We start from the raw sequence: 18,127 nt of genomic DNA on the forward strand, positions 1-18,127 counted from the left end.
CTCTCTCTCTCTCTGTCTCTCTCTCTCCCCTCTTCCTTGTCCTGTTACTACAGTACTGCTCAAGGCTGGATTCTCTCTGTCTCTGTCTCTCTCTCTCTCTCTCTCTCTCTCTCTCGCTCTCTCTCTCTCTCCCTCTCTCTCTCTGTCTCTCTCTCTCTGTCTCTCTCTCTCCCCCCTCTTCCGTGTACTGTTACTACAGTACTGCTCAAGGCTGGATTCTCTCTCTCCCCCCCTTCTCTCGCTCTATCTCTCTCTCTCTCTATCCATCCCCTCTCTCTGTCCACCCTTCTCTCTCTCTATGCCCCCCTCTCTCTCTCTCCATCTCCCTTTCCCACTTCTCTTTCTCTCTCTCTTCTCGTTTTCTCTCTCTATCCACCCCCCTCTCTCTGTCCACCCTTCTCTCTCTCTCTCTCTCTCTCTCTCTCTCTCTATCCACCCCCTCTCTCTCCCTGTCCACCCTTATCTCTCTCTCTCTCTCGCTCTCTCTCTCTCTCTCTTCATGTCTCCCCCTCCCCCTCTTCCTTGTACTGTCACTACAGTACTGCCCAAGGCTGGATTCCGTTCTCTTCCCTCGAGCAGTTTGGCTGGAGGGATGTAACCTTTTTCTCTTGTCAGTGGCACTATATCCAATGGTCTTCTGTGTTCTGGGGGGGGGGAGGAGGAGGGGCAGCAGCCATGGCACCTCCTCCAGAAAGCGCTACATCATTCACCGAACTCTGTGAGAAAGAAAGGGGTCATAGGTGCATACACGCAGATTCCCTGTTCAGCAGCTTTGCACGTTTGCACAAATAAGGGTGTCTTTATGCACATTGTAATGTGCATCCGGAATCCAGTGATGAGATGCAGATTAAAATGTGCAGAAAAAATGCCTCTATGGGAACGGTGGTGGGGAAGACTAATGCAGACAGGGTTATTTCAACACCTACATTAACTTTTTTAAATGTCCCACTTACATTATTGTCCCTCAAACATGGATCGACATGTGTTTCTTTTTTTACACATTGCACTATGTCAGGCCAGGTAAGGGCCCATCCTGATGTAATGCACTCCAGGCATCCACTCCGGCAGTAAAGCATGCAAGATGACTGGCCAGCACCTCTTGTGTGCTCCAGCAGCACCCCCTGGAATTGCAAAGGCTACCTTTGTGACTATAAGGTAGTTTTAGGCTCTAGGGTTGGAACCTGCCAGTGCTGAGCTCCAGTTATATTGATCATGAGCAAGATCACAGGAGTGATTGTAGGGGTTTAGCCCAAGCCCCTGTTTGGTTGGATAAGAAAAATGGTGGTCTCCTGGTTATCTCGCTTTGGAAGTTAGTGAAGTAATTACTGTGACACTTTGTTCCATACGAATTGGTTCGTTTTTATTAGTGGTGGTTGTACTTGCATTGAGTTATTACAGACTCATAGTTGTTTTTGAGAAACACTGTTTCAACCTAGATAAGCAAGTTAGGTCAGCCGACACGTGTTTCGACCCGTACGGTCTTTCTCAAGGCTGAGCAATGGTCATGGTGCCATGTGTGGGGTGTTATGTGACAAAATCGTGACATATTGCAATAATACATTTGTGGTGTAAAGGTGATGTGTAAGTATTGTGACAATATATGACATTGACATCAAAACCATTGATGTTTAGGCAAAACATTTTTACATTGTATTGTAGGAGAGAAGGGAAGAGAAAGGAGAGGTGAGCAACTGGTAGAAAATGATAGCTTCATTTAATATAAGGAAAGTTAGGGGTGGGGGAAAAAAGTTTGGATAACCCCTTACCATTTAATTCTGGTGTGTGCCCTCTGTGGGGCTCTGTTAGAATGTGGACTGTCCTTACGTCAGTCCAGGCTCCTGTTGGGCCCTGCAGGAAAGTAAAATGTAGTGAGCTTGTACTGCGGCTCAGCGGATACAGATAGTGCCCTGTGCTAAGTCTCCTGGATTCATGGACAATCCCACCCGTGCCGAGTCTGCTCCTAATTGTGTTGTGGTTGCCTTTTGATGGGCAGTGCAATATGAAAATCACATCACGTGCCGTTTTCCATGGCCATGTGTGTTTAATTTTGCCTAAACATCAATGGTTTTGATGTCAATGTCATATATTGTCACAATACTTACACATCACCTTTACATGACCATTGCTCAGCCTTGAGAAAGACCGTACGGGTCGAAACACGTGTCGGCTGACCTAACTTGCTTATCTAGGTTGAAACAGTGTTTCTCAAAAACAACTATGAGTCTGTAATAACTCAATGCAAGTACAACCACCACTAATAAAAGCGAACCAATTCGTATGGAACAAAGTGTCACAGTAATTACTTCACTAACTTCCAAAGCGAGATAACCAGGAGACCACCATTTTTCTTACCTTTGTGACTAGGCGACCTGCGCCTTCCTCAAAGTCATGCATCGTCTGTACATTGTTTATTTCCATGACTATATCTCGCATTTTTCAAAACATTCTGGATACCCAGGGAGTGACAGATGTCACAGTCATTTTACAACTCATATCCAAAGCCTTGGGATGGCCGAATGAGGATATATGGTTCATGGTCACAAACACTTTAATGTAAGGGGGGGGTGTTGCAAAAGATTAAATGAGCATCAGGCCCACTCTGCATTATGATTCAAATATACAACACGTTTATCACCCTCATATGTCACAAATATAAGGCTCTGCAGTTAATGTTATGCTCTTGACATGCACTTTTATATTATGCAAAGCAGACAGGAACTCTCATTGGTGTTATTTGTCCACTTACCCCTTTCCTGAAGTAGTGTTTCGAAAACATACAATAGGAATGTCCAGAATTCCCATCTTGGAATGATAACCTCTATCAGAAAATAATTCACATGATTATTCTAGGTTTTTATCATGTGCTTTGCTCGGTATAATGACTACAACAAATACTAAAAATGATAATTAGAGATAAGCATTAGAGCATTTCACAGCGAGGCAGTTTTCTCTTGTTTGTGTTCTCTTTTGCCAAGAATTCACACCATTTTGGTTTTCAAAATGTCCTTTCTTCTTGGAAAGTCTCCTGCTGAGATTTTAACTAATTATCTATTTCTTCTGTGAGCACAAAGGCAATGTTTAATTTTGCGTGCTGCCCAATGATTGGCATTTTATAGTAGCAGCGCTACCACCCAAATGCAATTGTGGAGCTTTTAGCCTGGTCCTCTGGTCCCCTGGAAGGTCTGTCAGAACCACATCACCCATCACAGTGCCTATCTGAGTCCCCAATATGGGCAATGTGCCCTGTGTGGTGGCAACACTTCCGTTGGACACATGGCATGACAATGTATGTCCCCAATACCAGGCCAGTCCCCACCTCAGGGGATATCACTGTCCTCCCACGTTCTACTTTTAACCATAGTAAAAACAAAGCACCTTCCGCCTTCAATGTCCTTTCATTCCTAGGGTTGCACAGTAATGCCTCGGGCGGCAGGAGCACATGTACACATGGCAGCACGCCTCGCACACACAGCGACATACTGAGAGAGAGCGAGTTTGGTGTTTGTTTGTTTGTTTATTTATTTGTAGCGCGCGCCAGACCCGAGGTTATCCGGGCACGTGTTCAAGAATACTTTAAGCTTACATGTTACAGTTACACATTTCAGGAGGGTTACAAGGTGCATTAACAGTAAATGATGACAATGTACGTGTTACAGTTACACATTTCAGGAAGGTTACAGGGTGTATCAATAGTAAGTGATGACAGTATGCGTGGTTACATGCGCAGGTGAGTGTGCACAGGGATGTGTACACAGTAAGCATTGAGTGTCGGGAGCAAGGTGGGATAAGCGGGTGATGAACGCGGTATGCGTTCGGCTGCAGATTAACAGGTGGGTCAGACGTGAATAGTCCTAGTCTAGTAGGATATAGGTAATTTTCTTTGACCCTGGGTACTACTTCTATACACATAACTCCCTAAGGGTGTCTTTACACTGAGGACAAGGAATGCACACACCCAGGCAACTCTCACATCCACCTCTTCTAAAATTCAACACGTTTGGGCGTGACGAAGAATAAGCACCAAAGGCTGCAGCCTAGTTAAGTTTAGTTTAGTTTACTTATTTGTACCCTGCACCAGACCCTCGGGTAACTGGGCATTGTTACAGCATTGTGACGACATGGATTTACAGAGAATACAATAGGTGGTTTTTAGAAGAGTTGCAGATAGGTACAGCAAGGAGACACAGTGATTATGCATAGGTAAAGAACGAAAATAATATATAATGAGGCACAGGTATTATGCAAAGGGAGGGTACAAATGGGAGGATCAGTGCAGTGTGACCAGGGGTTGCACTTTATGGTCGGAGAGAGGCGTGGGAGGCGGTGTCAGATAGGGAGGGCCCCCTGGCAGAGCCCAGTGCTGCGCAAGAAGGGAGCTTCCCAAAGAGCCAGTCTTTGACCTTCGCTCTGAAGGTCCAGAACGCGGATTCTGTCCTGAGGCAGAGGGGGAAGGCATTCCATTGTTTGGCAGCTAGCACTGGGAAGCTTGCTCCTCCAGCTTTTTTCAGGTACAATCTTGGCACGGTTAGGCAGTGGAGTAGATGTTGCGGGGGGGTCTAGTGGGGTGGTGTAGGTTTAATGTAACCGCTACGTATTTGGGAGCAGTATTTGATAGGCACTTGTAGGTAATTACCATTGAGCAAAGAGTGATTCTGTCCCAGACTGGGAGGCAGTGGGCGTCCTGCCTGAAGCTTGAGGTATGCATGGAGCTTGGTATACTTAAGTGCGTTATTCTGAAGGACCTGAAGTTTGTTGAGGTTCCTTTCAGAAGTACCTAGGTATAGAGGGTTGCAATAGTCTATCTTGGATAACACTAGGGCTCTGGTTAGTGTGATGCAGCTACTATGTGAGAGGAATGGTTTGCAGGCGTTAATTAATTTGTTAGTGTAAGCCGTAGAGGAGGCAGTTGCGGTTACCTGCTTCTTAAGGGAAAGTGTGGAGTCTAAGTAGATTCCCAGGGTTTTGATCTCTTTGGTCACTTTGATGGGGTTTCCATCAATATTGATGGAAGCATAGCGGGGGTCTAGTTTGTTAAGGTGATTTTGGAGCCTACGATCAAGAGCTCAGTTTTATCATCGTTAAGGCAGAGGCAGTGTTCTGCTATCCACACCTGGATTTCCAGGTAGATCTCGTTGATTCTTTCACAATCATCTTCATAGCTCCCTGTGAGGGTGATGAGAACCTGAGTGTCATCAGCATCATTGGTATATGTGACACCCAGGTTGTCAAGGCGGTCAGAGAGGAGCTTGTTGAAGATTTTGTAAAGCGTTGGGGACACGCACAAGCCTTGTGGAATGCCGCAGAGGCTGAGCGTGCAAAGACCCTTGTGGTGCGGTTGGACAGGAAGGATTGTACCCAGGTAGAGGCATTGCTAGAGAAGTCAGCATGCTGAACACAGGCGGTCAGCAAGGATTTTGTGGTCGACCAGGTCGAATGCTGCCGACAGGTCTAACAGCAGGAGTATGGCAAGCTTACTGTTGTCCTTAGCCGCGTCCATTTGGATTTTGAGATCCAGGAGGGCTGTTTCCTTTCCGTGTCTGGGCCTGAAGCCAGATTGTCTTAGACCTAGTAAGTTGTGATCCTCCAGGTGTTTCTGGATATGGAGGTAGGTTACTCTATCTAGGATCTTTAGTAACTAGGGGACAGTGGTGATGGGCCTGTAGTTAGTGGAGGTATTAGTTTTTTTTAAGAGGGGCATGACCCAAGCTTCTTTGAAATTGTTGGGCACTGTGTTTGTTTTAAAGGAGGAGTTGACAAGCGCTGAGATAAATGGGGTTAGTTCCTTGGCGCCTTCTTGGATGATTGTAGCTGGGCAGAGGTCACCTTGGCATTTCAAGGGTTTGAGACTTTTGATGATATTCTCAACTTCTTTAGCCGAGATCGGCGAGAAGGGTGGGCAGTCTGGTATGTTCAGTGGTGGGATAGCATTAGGGGCGGTGTTCTTGATCAAGTTGCTCTTTTTTTGTTCAATTTTAGCTTGGAGTTGGCCAATTTTGTCTGCAAGATCTTTTGGTATGTTTGCACACCAGGTTGCGTCTTTAGTACAGGTTTCTGAGGGGGGCGCAGGTGACTTTAGTCCAGTGGGTTTCTGCTGCTCTTTTGGTGTTCCTCATGGTTTTGAGGTCAGGTGTAAACCATTTCCTGAGGCGGGCTGATGGTTTGGCTTTAGCTAATTTGATATGGGAGATGCTGTTTACAGCTGCCTTAATAGTATTGTTGTAGAGATCCACTAGTTCGGTTGTATCTTGGTCCTTAAAAGAGGATGGATCAAGGGTCGCAGGTTTTGAAGAGTTAGGTTGCAGTTATTCCTGGTGAGGACTTGAGGGGCGGTGTTACAGGTGGGGCTGGTGGGGGGGGGTTCCCTTGGATGATAAAGGAGATGAAATGATGGTCTGAGCATGCGGTAGGGGTGTTTTGGAGGATGGTTGTGGAGCAGTTCAAGTCTGCCAACCGGTCCAGGGTTCTGCCTTTATTATGGGTTGTGGAGGTGATGCGATGGCCAAGACTGAGTTGGGAGATGGTGTTTTCCAGGGATGCAGCGTTGTTGTCGTTCGGGTCTGATAGACCTAGGTTGAAGTCACCAAGAAGATTTATTTGTGAGCTGGGTTTGGTGTTGTTGGTCAGTAAGTCAGATATGTCTTCCTCGAAAGAGGAGATGTGACCTGGGAGGCGGTAGATGAGGTGGATGAGGATGGTTTGGGTTACGGAGATGTGGAACTTGACTGAGAGGCACTCCATAGGTGATGGGTTAGCTCTGAGGCCGAGCGAGGTTTTAGCTATAAAGGCTACTCCGCCTCCTTTGCTGTGATCTCTATCCTTCCTTATTATTGAATAGCCATCTGGGATGGCTAGGGATAGTGCTGGGACAGCCGCCTGATGCAGCCATGTTTCGATGATTGCCAGGAAGTGGAGGTTATTGCTTAGAATTAGGTCTGCGATGTCTAGAGCGTGGGTGATCATGGAACGGGCATTGATGAGTGCACCTCTAATGAAGGGGTATTGGGCGTGGGGAAAGGGGTAGGAGGTGTGCTGGCTGGCGAACGCTGTGGAGGGCCAGGCTGGCGCGTTCTCCAATGAGGGGTTCTCAGTGGCGGGAACCAGGAGCTGAGTCTCGCATTTCAAATCTCTACTGTGCAGGTAGCTGTCATGATCTCTGCTTCCAAAAGATCAGGACTTGCCCGACTCCCTTGGAAGCAGACCCATAACCCCGGTTCCGAGTGCCAGCCAGTCCCAATTGGGACCTTTTGGACCCTGTCCTGGCGCCAGTGGCACCAGGCTCATAAAGATGCCCAGTCCCAGCGCTGGAAGCGCTGGGCTCATAATGCTTGGGTGGACTTACCTGCAGCAGACCATGCTGCTTACTTACCTACCAGTTGAACCCCTGATCCTCTTCTGTTTGGGACTACTTTTCCTGTTGGGTGGGGCAGGAGCCACTCCCTAGGTTCAGAACACTGGAACTCTTCTGGAAAGCAGGAACTCTTTTCTTACCTAGGCGTGGCTGTGGAAGGAGACACCTAAGCACTACAGGAGGCTATTTAAATCACACCCGATGGATGAATCTTGCTTTGCGTTATTCTGCATTCTCTGCAGCAGAACGCTCATCGTGTCTTCTGCTTCTGATCCTGGGCCTAAGGGAACAAAGGCTTACCATCCTGGAATCCAGTCTTCAGCAGCACCTGTAAAGACAAAGAAAGAACAGGTTAGCACTACGGTCTTCAGTGGCAGCGCATCTCTTACCTGGTCCATCGGCTGTCACCAACGCCTCGCGCTGCATTCCGGCATCTGAAAGACAAAGGCTTACCTACTCTTCGCAGGCTCCGGAGGTCTTCGCACTGCATTCCGGCATCTGAAAGACAAAAGCTTACCAGCTCTTTGCACGCTCCGGAGGCCTTCGGCGCTGCATCCCGCATCTGAAAGACAAAAGAAGGTGCGTTTAAAGACATTGGGCAACTTTATTACTCACGTGCCATTACTCCTTCCCACGCCGAATCCAGTGGGTATTCCAGCACCCTTCAGCTTCTATAAAGCTCCCAACTAGTACCTGCAAGATAAAAGGGACAGTTAGTGCGCATCGTGAAGCAGGCTCCAAGCGCTTACTTACGTGCTTCCAGGCGCTTCTATTCCTCACGTGGGTTCGATCCTCAACTCTCATCAGCCCGCCATCCGCCATCGCCGGAACCCTGCAAAACAAGGGATATCATTACAAAAGACTTTTAAGACATTTGAAGTGCCCAGAACTTACCGTTCGTGCAGTTAACGACGGACAGCAGTCCTCTGAGGTCAAGAGGCCTGCACCCTTATCCAGTGAAGAAACTGGTTACGGCACCCTGCCCCGAGGCAGATGGAGAGTTCGGCGTTCACTTACGTAAGGTGAGGGTGTTAACCTTTGGGGTTCTACAGGAGAAGAGAAAGGGAAGAGGAGAGAGGCACCCAATAACCCCAGTTCATTAATCCCATATTTTCTATCTGCAGACATCTTACTCTTCGAGTCAGACATACAGCGCACAGAGGTCCAGCCCAAAGAGCCAACCGTGTGTTACACATCACCTTTGAAGATATGGCATTCACCCAGTCAAGACCGGCGCCTCTGCGGGAATCAGGTGAGCGTTACAGTAGCCCAGGGATAGGGACGGGCTGTAAAGCGGTTGATCCAATCTGAAGGGCTAGGGGTGCTCAAGGAGGGGGGGGGTGTAACGCTTGCTGTTGGAGGAGGGCACCGTGAGTGTGTAGGGGAAGGGTTCCGGTGTCACTGAGTGTTGCCAGTGAGGGTCGTCCTGTGACGGGGTTGTTTTGAGGAGCGAGAGGGCAGTGGCCATGATTAGACTGTGGTAAACCATAATCCAGTGACTGGTTCTTCGGTCGCACGGCTAAAAGGGCCAGATACCATTGGTGCAGTTGGCCGATCAATAATTGTACGTGTGGCGGGCTAATAGAATCAATAGTTAGCAATAAGCTAATAGGCAGATAGAATCAACAGGTAGCGAATGCATGTGTGACAGGCTAATAGCAACAATATCATCAATAGTTAGCAGCTGTTTCATCACACCTCCTAATCCGGAGGCTGTCCGAATAAGTACATATGGTTCATGGTTACAAACACGTTATTGTTAGCGTGAGAGTTTGGAAAAATTAAATGAGCCCCAATCACAGGGTGAATTTTGTACTGAGTGATGCAAGCATGCAGCCCTTGTCTCACAGCTGTGTCTTTCAAATATAAAGCTCTGTTGTCATTCTTATCATCCCAAAATGCTCTTTGGTTTCATGCAAATCAGCTAGTATTCCTGTTTGGTGCTATTTGCCCCCTTTCCTTTTATCAATGGGGGTATTTTCAAAGATTATAGTAGGTTTATACCAGCCAGTCCATCTTGGAATAGTAACTTTTTATCAGACAATAACTTGTATGGTTCTTCTATATTTTAATAATGTGCTTTGCTCAGTAATATAACTGTAACTTTGTTTTTGTGACCCACAGAAAGTCATAGATGCTGGAAGTGATCATTAGAAATGAACATTGTTAAATTTTAAATAGAGCTAGTTTAAAATGAAGGTTCGCTTTAGTAATTTCCTTTTTCTTAAAATCTTTTTTAAAAAATGACCACTATTCTCCCTCTCAAAATGCCTTCCCTCCTTGCAAAGGGTCATGCTATGATTAAGACCAATGATCTGTTTCTTCTGTGAGCACCAAGCCAATGTTTAATTTTGCCTGATGGCTACTGATTGGTTGGCAGTGCTGCTAGACCATGTACTATGTACAATATGAACAATACTAATTATTAATAAACAGTAAATAACTAACACTGTTGTAAACCCTGCAGACTTGTCTGCTAGTCAGGTACCATGTCTGTCAGAACCACAGGATCCTCTGCCGAGCTTCTCCGCACACCCCTCTTCCTTCTCCTTCAGTATATCAAGGCACCCCAGTGTGATTGCAAGTTCACTCGGGACACATGCGATTGCAGTGTATGTCTCAAATAAAAGGTGGGTCTTCATCTCAGGGTGCCTCTTTCCCTGCTGCTTCATTCTACGTTTATCCAGAAAAAACATTGCAGTCTCATCAAGTTATCTGGGTTTTGTGGCATTACTGCTGTCAGCAACAGCTGGGGTGGCACTAGCAAATAATACACATGTCAACACAATGTCAAACTGAAGTGTGCCTGCAGCCACTTGATTTATAAACAGTAAACGTGTCCTTGCACTGAAGTCCTGTTAAAAACAAGCATGAGCAAAACCAACAGAGATGGCTTGTGTGTAGGTATTAAATAGACATTTGTCAGGCTCTGCTATTATGTGCCTTTGGTTGTTTGCGCTCTGCATTCACCGAGTGGATTTTCCGGGCTAGGTCCTAAACATGAGGATACGGCATACATTTCAAAAAGATACAATTATTTTAGTATTTCAAGACAGCTGCCTCATACTAGGCTGGCGGCACTAGAAATCTGCCAGTGAGGTTAGTATGTGACCACTAATGGGGTATATGGTCTTTGGTTTACCATGAATGCTTGTATCTGCAGGTTAGGATGTAGGCTGTGATGTCAGGCTCCCATGTTTGGGTGCTGGCTTCCATTTACCTCTGCATATTATTTTTTTTTATTGATCTAGTTGAAAATCAACCTTTCAATAATTACAAAATTCCTGTTTTACATAATGAACACATAATACACACAAACAATTCTCAATAAAATTAATCAGTAAAAACAACAAAATAGACGAATCTAAATAAATAATTCTAAAAGACAGAACTCTGAATATGAAGCAAATCTAGTGAACACAATAGTGGCCGGATTGTGCCATCATGATAAGAAAATAAATCTAACAGTTGTCAATCTCAATGCAAGTGATAGATTTCGCTATTGCTACTTGGACCTTTGGGAATCTAGTCTGGTACAGTCTGAGCCCTAGATCATTAGATGACAACATTCTATAATCATTGAAGTGTGGTCTGAAGTACAGAGCGCGTTTTATCCACAGTGCTGTACATTCTGAACATAAGTCTTGCATGGTCTCTTTATGTTCTTGGATGCAGGAATTGGATTGTGCTTTAGAAGGATTCTTAGTCAGAAGTTCCATTGTGATACTTGCTGCATTCTTTACTGTTTGCACATGATTCCCCCAGAGCTGTGGGAAGTTATGATGGGAGGGTTAGCATGTACGTGGATATTTTGTCTATTAGCAATCCAGAGTCAGAAAACATGCATAACTTTCTGTACGTATTTAGGGCTCGCCATGAATGCATTACATACAAGGATGGTGGGCCTAGTTCAAATCTTGGCACAGGCATAGGCAAACTGGGAGGTAGACTAAGCACTCTCTTCCAATATTTGCTCTCAATTTTCGACCAGAACTGCTCACTCCTAGGCATTTTAGTACCAGTAGCATATAATATGGTTGCTGTGGCCTTTTGTAGATAAAAGGTAATTAAGGCTGCATTGGTAAATTTGCCCAGTTTCCCTTGAATGATCGTAGCTTGAGAGGTTGCAATTCGGATTTGTGTCTCCAGTTCTCGCACGTATGGCTGGTCTATGATGCTATTGGCGATGTTCATACCTAAATATGTGTAATGGTCAACAACCTCAAGGCTGTTGCTAGTTAGTTGCCTCTTGAATTTTCGGAGTTTCGTTCGAGAGTTAGGATGGCAGCATAATATTTTAGTCTTTTCGACATAGATCTAGAATTGATTCGCACTAGCATAGCTTTGATGTGAAGTTAGTCATTTTTGGAGACCAATCTGTGGTTTGGACAGTAGGAGCTTATCATCTGCATCAAATAACCACCATAGTGGTGTGGTTCCAAGTCGAGGCGGATCAGATATTTTTATTGCGAATGAGACCTCCATGTCAGCAATAAAAAAGTTAAAGATGGTGGATGAAATGACGCATCCTTGTTTGAGGCCATGATATGTCGGCACTGGGGCAGAGAGTTTACCATCCATTGATAGTCTGATCTGTTTAGATGTGTCAGTGTGGAGCTGCGTGATTAACGGCAGTAAAGTCGCCAGGCAACCAGCAGTTTGAAGTTTTTGCAACAATAACAGGGTAATTCATAGAATTCGGCGCACAAGGGGTGCACGCGGCTGCCGCACAGTGTGCGCGTGCGGCAGTCTGCGCCACCACGTGCACCAAAATCCATTTCCGCGCACAGCGTATTCATGGATTTTAACATCCATAAAGAGCCGTGGCACCCCTCCGAATACACATACCCCGCTCGCGCCAGATAAATTCCGTCCAAAAAGCACCCCCCTGTGGCGTGGGCTGCCTGTGGGGCATGCCCAGGGTGGATGGGGTGCCTGCGTGTATTTGGGGGGTGCATGGGAAGTTTCACACGCGATAGACCCTGTGCGAGCGGGGTACATGTATTTGGGGGGTGCGCGTGGAGAATCACACGCGATAGGTCTTGTGCAAGTGGGGTACGTGTATTATTTGGGGGGTGCGCGTGGAGAACCACACACAATAGGCCCTGTGTGAGTGGGGTACATGTATTTGGGGGGTGCGCGAGGAGAATCACATGCGATAGGCCTTGTGCGAGTGGGGTATGTGTATTTGGGGGGGCGTGTAGAGAATCACACACGATAGGCCTTGTGCGAGCGGGGTACATGTATTCTGAGGGGTGCGTGGGGCGAATCACACGCAAAAGGCGTTGTGCGAGTGGGGTACGTGTATTTCGGGGTGCGCATGGAGAATTACACGCGATAGGCCTTGTGCGAGCGGGGTACGTGTATTTGGGGGGTGCACGGGGAGAATCACACGCGATAGGTCTTGTGCGAGCGGGGTACGTGTATTTGGGGGGTGCGCATGGAGAATCACACGCGATAGGCCCTGTGCGAGCGGGGTACGTGTATTTGGGGGGTGCACATGGAGAATCACACGCGATAGGCCTTGGAGAGAGGGGTACGTGTATTCTGAGGGGTGCGTGGGGAGAATCACACGTGAAAGGCCTTGTGCGAGTGGGGTACGTGTATTTGGGGGGAGCGCGTGGAGAATCACACGCGATAGGCCTTGTGTGAGCGGGGTACGTGTATTTGGGGGGTGTGCATGGAGAATCACACGCGATAGGCCTTGTGCGAGCGGGGTACATGTATTTCGGGGGTGTGCATGGAGAATCACACACGATAGGCCCTGTGCGAGCGGGGTGCGTGTATTTCAGGGGTGCGCAGGGAGAATCACGCGCGATAGGCCTTGTGCGAGCGGGGTACGTGTATTCTGAGGGGTGCACAGGGAGAAACACACGCGATACGCCTTGTGCGAGCGGGGTACGTGTATTTGGGGGGTGCACATGAAGAATCACACGTGATAGGCCTTGTGCAAGCGGGGTATGTGTATTTGGGGGGGGGGCGTGTGGAGAATCACACGTGATAGGCCTTGTGCAAGCGGGGTACATGTAATTGGGGGGTGCGCGTGGAGAATCACACGCCATAGGCCTTGTGCAAGCGGGGTACGTGTATTTGGGGGGTGCGCATGGAGCATCACACGCGATAGGCCTTGTGCGAGCGGGATAGGTGTATTTCGTGGGTGCGCATGGAGAATCACACGCGATAGGCCTTAGGGAGCGGTGTACGTGTATTCTGAGGGGTGCGCGGGGAGAATCACACGCAAAAGGCCTTGTGCGAGTGGGGTACGTGTATTTCGGGGGTGGGCGTGGAGAATCACATGCGATAGGCCTTGTGCAAGCGGGGTACGTGTATTTGGGGGGTGCACGAGGAGAATCACATGCGATAGGCCTTGTGCAAGTGGGGTGCGTTTATTTGGGGGGTGCACGTGGAGAATCACACGCGATAGGCCTTGTGCGAGCGGGGTACGTGTATTTGGGGGGTGCGCATAGAGAATCACACGCGATAGGCCTTGTGCGAGCGGGCTATGTGTACTCTGAGGGGTGCGCAGGGAGAATCACATGCAAAAGGTCTTGTGAAAGCGGGGTACGTGTATTTGGGGGGGTGCACGTGGAGAATCATATGCGATTGGCCTTGTGTGAGTGGGGTATGTGTATTGGGGGGTGCGCATGGAGAATCACACACAATCCCAAATGGGCCACGTTGCGACCCAGCTCTTCATGATGGCATGCGTGATCCCCCCAGGAAGCACGCACGTCATCACGAATGACACGCGTGTGCAACGCGACACCAATCTGGACAGAGCCAATACAGTTATGGGACTCCTCGTCCTCAGGTAGTGGAGTGCCAGATGACGTGGGCCTCCCCCCTACCTGCGGACGGGCCTGGGATGGGGCATCCCTGCGGGTGCATGGTAGTGCAGTCACAGGGTCAGGGACAGCGACATGCACAGGCCCCGCCACGGTGACCTGTGCTGCCTCCTGCTCCTGGCCCTGGACTGCACCACTTGCAACAGTGGTACTACTCCCACCAGGCCCCATGTGCGGCTCAGTAGCGGGCTCCTCCTCCTCTGTGGAGACCACCAACCTGGCTGTCTCTGCACCGTCTTCCGCCATTGCAAGCCCCTGTGGGGGCTCACCGGGCCCTTCCCTACAGCCGTAGTGGCAGACGCGGCACCAGTCCCCTCGCTCCCGGATGATGGTAATTCCTGGGAGGGTGGCTGGGCCTTGAGTCGCCGCCCTGTGGAGGCATCCCCGCCGCTTTGCTCCACAGCGCCGTCTCCGCCCTCTTCTTCACTCGACGCTGCGTAGAGGGAGACATAGAACACAAGCATCAGGGTACTGTTCAATAGTCCCCTAGACAGGAAGCAATAACACATGAGTGGCACTGTCAAACATCACTTCCATCCTGTCCCTCCACAACACATGGGTCAATGCAGGCAACACACATGCAGAAACAGGCACAGCGCATACAATCAACATCAGCATCCATGTACAAGGGCCTCTATTGACATAAAGGTTTGGCTTCAAACTCATATGCATCATGGCTCATACTGATCCCATGCACACACATCACCGGAGGGTCATGCATCAGGGCTCGTACACCACAGACACAGTGGATAGAAGGGTGACTAGACTGCATAAGTGAATCAACACATTGTCACGAACATGTGTCATGCATCATGGAGTTTCAAAGTCACACACACGCTTCTCAGACACACAGACATGTACACCATACATGTACATGAGAGCAGCACCCATCTCCCACCCGCTATGCATGTCCAAGAACAGAGACAGGCATGCATTCATGTGTGCATTCTGCATGCAGCTCCCCATGTTGCATTGGAACACATGCACCATCCATATGGTTCACGCATTACTGGTCTCACATGCATTACCATGATGACCCTGCATACACACATCCATACATGGCCTATGTAACACATACAGTCAAGTAGCTGACTACCAGCACACTGCAACATGCCCTGTTTCACACAGCAATGCATAGCAACTTACTGCTCGATTCCAGACGGGTCTTCCTTCAAAGGATCTGGACGTGGAGCGCTGGGCTTATGCGTTCCAGGACCCACATCTGGATGTTGGTCAGGCTGACCCGGCACCCCTCTGCATCCTCTGCCTTCAAGAAGCGCCGGGCCTTGTTGAGGGTCCTGGAACTGAAGTCCTCCCAGCACTTCCGGACGTGCTTGATGTCGCAGGTTGCCACCCCCTCCGCGTTGATGGCAACCACTACATCCTCCCAGATCCTCTCCCGTCCTTCCTTGACGGCGCGCGATGGTCTGAAGAGGGCATCATAATGCCCCAGAACTTGCTCCACCAGGATACCAACTTCCTTGTCACTGAAGTTGGTAACCCTCTGCCTCTCTGGCTGGGGGTCGCCAGTGGTCTCTGATGGTGTTTGCCCCGACATGGCGACTCCCGAGGCAGGTGTGGGTGGGCAACTGGGTCCTGGGGCTGGGCTGTGGAGCAATGGTATCCCAGTCGGGAGTCTTCTGTTCCAGCAGGGGTGGACACAGCAACTGGACCCCTGCAGATGGTTGACGTGCAGGCACCAAATAGCAGGGCACGTAGGTAGCAGGCAGGCAGGCAGCAGCAGATGGCAGATGGGAGCGTGCTCGGGGCCGTGGGGGGCAGGAAAATAGCCTTTTGGGCAGGAGCGTTGTCTTCCGTGTGTTGTCGAGTGGCCAGCTTGATAGGGAGTGATTTGGCATGTGAAAAAAGTGCACGTCAGCGTGTAATTCAAGGAAAGGCCCTTAGCGCGTAAGCGCGTCTGTGACGTAACGTGCACGGGCGCTTCCCTTAACACGGGTGCATAGTGGATCAGCATGTGAAAAAAACCACACGTCCGTGGGTGAATGCGTGCAATCCAAGGAAAGGGCCTAAGCGTGTAAGTGACGTGATGCACGCAGGCGTCACACTCAGCACGGGTAAAAAGTGAGCGTGGCCAGCAGTTTGCTGTACGTGCCTTTCGTGGAGACCGACGTGTGTGTTGCTACTTCATGTTGTTTCGCGCGCCATCACAACTTCACAGCGGATAAAGGACGTATCTCTTCTTTTGGTGGGGGTATTGGCTACGCGTGTCTTTCATCATCACACTAGTCTCACGGTGAGTCGCGCACGCTATTTTTCCCACTGAGGGTGCCCCTGTATATCGTGTACCCATTTTTGATGTCATATTAGCCTGCGTGTCCCACGCGTATGCGTTTTTCGTATTCCTGGGTGCCACCGCATACTGCGGGAGGTTAATTCCACGCACGTAGGCTGCAGGGGTTGCGTGCATGGTTTTACTGCAGTTTTGGGGTGCCTGAGCATTGCGTGACCCATCACTTAATCACCGGGGTCACATACAGCCTTGCAGGTGCAAGGGCATTGTTAACATCTTGCATCCCACCACCTTCACCCCAATTGCCCAGGACAATTGTCGTGTACACTTCCCATTGGCACTTCTCCATCTGTGCCGGCACTACTCCATCTGTGCCATGGTTGGGAGGCCACCAAAGGTGAGGGCCGCTTCAGCTGGGCGTACTCCTCGTGGTGGGATTGGTCAGGGACGTGGCTGGGGTGACCAGGGAGTAGGGGGACTCCAGTGTGTACAGGGTGGCTGCAGAGGTGGAAGAGGCAGGGGTGCGCCACTTCGGCACAATGTTGTGCCATGTGTTGGGGCATTCATGCCACCACCCCCTGTGGTTCCGGGAGATGCAGCTTCTGCATCTGGCACTGGCGCCCGTGTGACCCGGCAGTCTGTTTCATCGGCTGCCACGGGCCCAAGGGTAGTGGTAGCTGCAGGTGCATCTGTGGACACCACCACCCAGGCTCAGGGTCTGCCAGCGCAGGCTGCGTTGGCACTTGAAGTGTCCATGGAAGATTTCCAACAGGGCAGGAGGAACACCGTAGGTGCACGCAGGGCTGCCCTGACCGAGACACGTGTCCCTGGGGCAGTAATGTCATCTGCTGCCGTGACCAGCCGGGTGTTGGCAAGTGCAGGGGCAGATGCAGCCAACAACACCCCGGTTGTGAGTCTACCAACCAGGACAGTCGCGGTCAATGACCCTGCCACAGGTCCATTCGAGGGCACCCTGCAGCCACTGACGCAAGTCAGTCCTTTGGTCGTCCTTCCACCTGCCACTCCCTTGGCTCAATCCACCGGTGCCACTGGCCATACTGATCAGGGCAGCATTTGCCAGCCAGGGTCCGCGCCACTATCCAAGAGGAGGAAGGTTGCACCTGCAGCACAGGCTGGGACCCCACACACAGCCACGACCTCCTGCACTTTGAGGAAGAAGCCTTTCTGTGCGCAGGAACTGGACTTCCTCGTGGATTACGTACGGGACCCCAACCGTGACATGCTAATGGGGCCTAATTGTCAAACTACGGCTGCCCATCATGATACCCACTGGAAGCAAGTTGCGGAACATGTGAGTGCATTCGGCCATGAGGTGCGCTCGGCGCAAGAGTGCAAAAAGCGTTGGAAGGACCTCAAACACAGCGCTAAGGCAAAGCGTGCCTCAAATTACAACATGACTCTGGTGACTGGCAGTGGGCCTGCACCTGAGGAGGAAGACCTCACTCCGCACGAGTCACTCGTGGAGTTCTTACCACCTGAATCGGTCAAAGGAGTGGGAGAGATGCCGGACTTAGATGCCCAGTCCAGTGAGTTTTGCTGCGTGTTTATCAAGGCCATGTGTGTTTTACTTGTGTGATGTGTTGTGCATGACTGCCACTACATGTCACGTGTACATGGTTCTGATGTGAAAGTAATGAAATGCTTCACTGATGCATGGCTGCT

The sequence above is a fragment of the Ambystoma mexicanum genome, chromosome 5p (genome assembly GCF_040938575.1).
Source record: "Ambystoma mexicanum isolate Mex_15411 chromosome 5p, UKY_AmexF1_1, whole genome shotgun sequence".
In the NCBI taxonomy this organism is placed as follows: Eukaryota; Metazoa; Chordata; class Amphibia; order Caudata; family Ambystomatidae; genus Ambystoma; species Ambystoma mexicanum.